The sequence below is a fragment of the Pinus tabuliformis genome, chromosome 2_2 (assembly GCF_031772625.1).
Source record: "Pinus tabuliformis cultivar Carrire ecotype Pingquan chromosome 2_2, CPIR1, whole genome shotgun sequence".
Taxonomy (NCBI): domain Eukaryota; kingdom Viridiplantae; phylum Streptophyta; class Pinopsida; order Pinales; family Pinaceae; genus Pinus; species Pinus tabuliformis.
In genome coordinates this window covers 460,996,161-461,002,602 of record NC_142300.1, presented here as the reverse complement: position 1 = coordinate 461,002,602, position 6,442 = coordinate 460,996,161, and positions in this window count along the sequence as shown.

Sequence of the window (6,442 nt, the reverse complement as noted above, 5' to 3'; positions counted from 1 at the left end):
TAATCTGCACTCTCCAACAACAACAACGATCAACCAAATTTGTGTGCCACTCTTCATAGTGACAAGTTCCTCCTGGAAAAATATTCCACACACGTAGGGATGAGGCACTCTCAGGTTTCCACACAAAAAATTACCACCGTTAGCGATCTGCAATGATTGACACACTGCTCTCAGCGTGGATCCTTCAATGCAGAGAATCCAGTTTACTCCAACTAGTCAAACCCTCAACACAAACAGGTGTTGAGACTACTCGACGCTTCGCAGCTCCTCGCGTCACTGATTCCAGCGGTGAGTTTTCTCCAACTGGACGCATCTTTCCTTCCACGTAGCAGGAATAAAATATGGACAAACAAATAAAAAATAAATTGACAAACAAACACGGACCAAACTCTCTATTTCCCGGAGGGGCCAAGGCCCAGGCCCTCACGGGGTCTAATACCAACTTCAATTTTTAGCATGCATATTATGTCAAATAAAGTTATACCAACTTCAATTTTTAGCATGCATATTATGTCAAATAAAGTTATATATAAATATATTTAGTGTTGTTTCAAGATAGGACATAAATATTTTGTCGAAATAATATCTCAACCACACATCAATATAGGAACAAATAAAGTTACATATAAATACATTTAGTGTTGTTTCAAGATAGGACACAAACATTTCGTTGATATTTTAAGTGATAGAGACATACTCTTGTAGATAAAATGAATCACAACTAAAACAAATAGGGAATACAATTTCCAAGTTTAAGTTAATTGATTTCATGAACAAAAAATTGTCTACTGTATTGAAATTAAATATTATAAGGCAAACAAAAACGAAATCGTATCCGTATTGAAATTAAGTATTAAAAGGTGAACAAAATCGAAATCGTATCAACAAATTTCCGAAATTTTTAACTTTTTCAATCAATACGGTCGAACTCTGCAGCTATAACTTTTTCAATCAATACGGTCGAACTCTGCAGCTATGGTTTCATTCGCATTAGATTTCTTCTCATCTTTTAACTTTCATTTCATAATAAAATCTCATCTTCTTGTGCATGGGATATATGAAAAATTCCTGCATGAACAGGTAAATGGAGCCCAATAATTAATATTGTTTTATTTTAATTTATTTTTCCATTTGGGGTTGGTGATTTAGAAAGATGTTTACATGGAAGAGCCCAATTTCTATGGTTGATTGTTAGTAGAGTGAAAAAAAACACGAGGAGAGGGAATTGACAATGCGTATGAAATTGCATACTTTAATATCATCCATGGCGTCCACCAAAACGAAGTTCTTCTCTACAAGCTCAAACTAGGTTAGCTCAAGACCCAACATTTATTCCAACGGTTATTTTATAAAGGAAAAGTATTACCAGTGAGTCTAGTGGGCCACTCGTCGAACAGTGGGTTGGAAAGAAACGTCGGGCTCATTTTTACACAAGAACAAATTCAGTGACGAACGAGTCGAAGGTCGGGCCTCGGAGAAATCCTTAATCAAATTTTGGTGAGAGCCCCGACTCCTGACCTAGAATGGCATCCATGAAGCCTCGATCCCGCTAGTGAATGATGATTGAAATGTTTACAAGATATTGTAGGGAACAAACCTGTGTCATTTCAAACAACGTTACATGTCGTGGCATGTTAAAGTTGAAAGATATTGTTTGTGGGGAGATGTCTAATGGTAATTGTATGTTAGTTCTTATTTAATATATTTTTTATATCTCACAATTTTATGTAAAATAAATGGTTGGGCCCTTTGATCTCACATTTCCGCACATGAACCCATGACTATTATAGCACGTGGTGATGATTGTTAGAAATTGTAATTACTGCTGTACTAGGAGTTGGTTAAGATTAGAGAGTCAGTTAACTAAGTGTTTACTGTTGAATGACGGATAAAGCATTAAGTGCAGTCCATATTTAGAGTGAGTTAACTGAGTTAAATGTGTGTGCATGTCAAGATATTTTAGGTAAGCTGATAATCGAAAAGTTTTAAATACCCTTCACCGAATTCATTCTAAGAATCAAATTTTTATGCGATCAATAGAAGAATCGTGTAATTTGTGTTTGAATCTATGTTTTGGTTCTTGTACCTTTTCAACAAATTGGTATTAGAGCGAGGTTATAAAAAATTAGGGAGAACAAATTGGTATTAGAGCGAGAGCGAGGTTATAAAGAGTCAGAGAGAACGGATTCGAAGCAGTGCATGTTACAAGAGAGAAATATATTTTGCTTCTTGTGGTTAGTTCTATAATGCACCTTGTAGGTTATACAAAGGGCGTTATAATGCACAAGAGCTCAGAGGATAGTCGTGTTAACAGTTGCAAACTTATGCACTTTTGGAAGCACCTGGGTCAAACCATCTTTTTGTCGTGTTAGAGGACTAACACTCGATTTTGTCGCCGTGCAATGCGTTAGTCGCATGCCGTCATCACGTGAAGCGTGTTAGCGTAAATAATTCATCCGCGTTTCAAAGGAGTCATTTAGCTCACGTGGGTAGTTCTTTTTTGGAAGGACATGAAAGTTACAGAAGGTCATGATATTTATTCAAGGTCAAACTCAAGTGGTCCTTTTAATATGTGAGGTTTATATAAGTTCTTTTTTTTTAAAGTTGCGGTGAAAAGGTTTGTGAGGTTTATATAAGTTCTTTTTTTTTTAAAGTTGCGGTGAAAAGGTTTTTTTAATGTTTTCAGAAGGGCTTTTTGAAAAGTTTTTGTAGAAAATAATATTTTAAATTTTTTTGAGAGATTTATGAAGAAGGTTTTTTTAAGAGAATAAAAAAAAAAAACTAAAAAGAAAAGGGTTTTCCTTGACAAGAGAATTTAGGGTTTTGCAAAAGTTCGTCCATCTGCAAAAAAAAATTGTTTTCTTTTTTTTTTCAAGTATGACAAATTTTTTGGTGAAGATTGTGTCTTATGGGGGCGTATATTGAAAATCATATTTTGTTTCAGGGGCGATATGGAAAATAGCCTCATGTAATCAAGAAAGAATATATAATCCAGAGGAACAGACCACAGTCATGGGTCGGAAAGCGTGACTGAAGCATATTAAGAAAAGAACTCGAAAAGAAGAGGCCAAGATCATTGCCATGGTTAGAGAGGTTCAGGATGCACTCGAGGAACTAAGAAGTCTAGTAAAAGACAAAGAAGAAATAGAGGGTGATTGGTATAGATTTGATCTGCTACCACCTCGTATGTTTACAAGTAAATATTTTGATCATTGGGTTATCAAGATTTAACTTTTCTTCAAGCTAAACAGTTAATTGAGTATAAGTCTAATAACCCAAATGATAAAGTATGCGATGCTTTAGCATTGAATTTTATAAAACAAGGATTCGATGAGAAGTATTTGTGCAAGGTAGCCAAAGCTACAACTTCCAAGGAAGCATGGAAGATCTTGGAAGAAGAGTTTGGCACAAAGGAGAGTGACATACAACAATAGATTATGTCACAAACAAAGAAGTCAATCACAGATCTAAGAATAAATGAGCAAGAATCTGAAAGGAAAACAGAGCTTGGAGAATCCCACTCAAAAGTGAATGATGGTTGTCAAGACCATAAAATTGAAATCTGTTATGCAAGCATACATATGGATGAAGAAGATGCAACAAAGATTGTAGATAGAGAAGTTGAAGTCTCTGTGTGTGAAATAGAGCAAGAGAAAACAAATGCTCAAGGACTCCACTGTAATGTGGATGATACAGATGATTGTGAATCCCACTGTGATGAGACACATGTGGATAATGATTGCAAATTTATATGTGAATTGGTGAATCCAACCACCGTTGATGGATTTGGTGAAGTTGAAATTGTCAATGAAATTAACAATGAGCATAGGAATGCTTGGATATCACACCTAAGTGTGGATGAACATTACGTTAATGATATGTGTAGTCTCTTTTTTGAAATAGGGATTGATTGTGCAAATCTCATGAGCACAGTGTTTGATGAAACATTGAAGGTTGAAACTGTCACTATAACAGCAAGATATGTAGTTGAAACTACTTATGAAGCAATGTGTCATCTAGCAGTAGTTGATGATCAAGAATAAGATAAAGTGATTGAAGAGTTCTTGATGAGAATATCCACTAACAACATAACAGTTGAAGACAACCTCCATATAGTTGAAAAGAAGGAATTTGTAGAGCAGGAATCTTTCACTAAAGAGAGTCATGTTAAAGATGTTTTTAACAATGTTTTCGAATATGTAGGTGTTCACAATAGCATGGACGAAAAATTTGAAAACAAGGTTGTTAATAAATTTGATGTGTATTTGAAGCTCATTGAAGAATGGATTCAGAAACCAATAAAAAAAATTGATGTGATTCTTAAAGCAACAGTTGGAATAAAAGAATTGAATGAAATGGTTAATAATGATCTTGAGTGTGTAGATTACAGGAAAAAAACAACAATACCTGATGATGAAAGTGAAAATAATGATATGGATGTTTCTGAAGACAAATATGAATGAATTGAAACCATTTTTCAACGATGGAGTTAAGAAGTGATAAAATTCTACTATCAAGAAATATGGAAGAAAGAAACTCAGGAATATGAAACACAAGAAGCAGAGAAAATAAAATAGTTTGAAGATGCAATGTTGTGGCAACAATCCATGGTTGAAAAAATATTTGAAGAGGAAGGTGTAGTAGACAAGATCAAATTGTGTTTCAACACAGATTCAAGAAAATTCAAAGAAAAATTGCAACAACAAAAAGTAAAGGAATATGGAGCCTACAACAAGAAAGTGCAACAAAGAATGAAGCAATTTTGAGGATATAAAATTTAGAAGAAGAGAAAAAGAAAATGAAAGATTGTGAAAGTCTTGAGTCATTGTAAGCCTAGCTGAGACATAGACCAGCAGGCATGTTTCAGTGATAATTGAGTCAGTTTCTATTGTAAGTCTACCAGTCATAGTTGAGTCATGTTGTGTCATGTGGTCATCATTAAGGGGGAGCGTTAGAAATTGTAATTACTCCCGCATGAGTAGTTGGCTAAAATTAGAGAGTCAGTTAACTGAGAGTGGAATGTTGAGTGTTGAGCATTGAGTCAAGTCGAGTAATGGACAAAGCGTTAAGTGTAGTCCATATTTAGAGCATGAGTTAACTGAGTTAATTGTGTGTGCATGTCAAGATATTTTAGGCGAGTTGATAGTCGAAAAGGGTTAAATACCCCTCACCAGGTTCATTGTAAGAATCAAGTTTTTGTGTGATCAATAAAAGAGACATAGCTCATGTGATTTGTGTGTGAATTTATGTTTTGGCTTCTCTACCTTTCCAACAATGATTGCCTTGGAAAATATTGATATGTGTTGAGTTTTATATAAAAATAAACCAAACACTTGTTTGACATTAAATATCATAAAAGACTATTATAATATTTATTACAATAAGCAACCATCAAGCAACCATCAAGAGTTAGGCCTCTACGCCAAGGGAATGGAATCTGAGGAAATTAACTCTCTGAAACTGTTAGAGGAAATTAACACTTTGCACCTAACTAATGTGATTGTACCGACCCGATTCCTCAAAGGAGACCAGTCAGTGCCGATCCCAGGCTAGTATAGTTGGATTATATTGAGGTCGGGTTAGTGTGAAGAAAATGATAAATTGTGAATTGTGATGGCTATATACGTGCTTGTGATTTAAAATTGCAAGAAGAGAATGATAAATTATGAATTGTGATGGCTATATACATGCTTGTGATTTAAAATTGCTAATATTTTCTTGAAAAATAACAATGTGGGATTCTATTTTGATGCACCGTTTTCTAAAAATGATAACATCAAATTCCACTAAAATGTGACCATTTATAGAATTCAATTTTCTATGTAACATTTATGAAATAAGACATTGTTCCATCTTTGTCTCAATTTTTTATGGCACCATTTATGAAATGTGACATTGTTCGATCTCTGTAATTTTGGATGGCACAATTTTTCGATTTTGTTCACATTCGCACCAAAATGATTGACATCACTTATTCGAGTAAAATGAAGGTTAATGTCATTTGAATTGAATGCGTACAATATTAGCAAAAAAAAAAAAAATCATTGCTTGATCTCTCCATAAAATTCGCACTAATTATGAAATTGATCTTTGACATTATTTGTTAGACCATATATTCAATGAAGTTCATATCATTTGAATTGAATACATATAGTATTGCAGAGGGTTCACATGTCAACGTTTTCTATTTAAAGGTCTCATATGTCGTCAACTTCGTTGCTGTTGAACTGCAAATTTATGGTTGAAGGAAAACTTGTGTTAAAGAATCACATGGGAATGTCTCAGGATCAAAACAATCCACCATGTTAAAATATGTGTGATCAGTTTAATTTATTTAAGAACCTTACTATAACAATATTGTCGTGCACCTTGTTTATAATTTGTAATGCCTTAACAAGAGTCAAACAGCGCCACTTCCGACTTACCCCAAAGGTGAAAAATT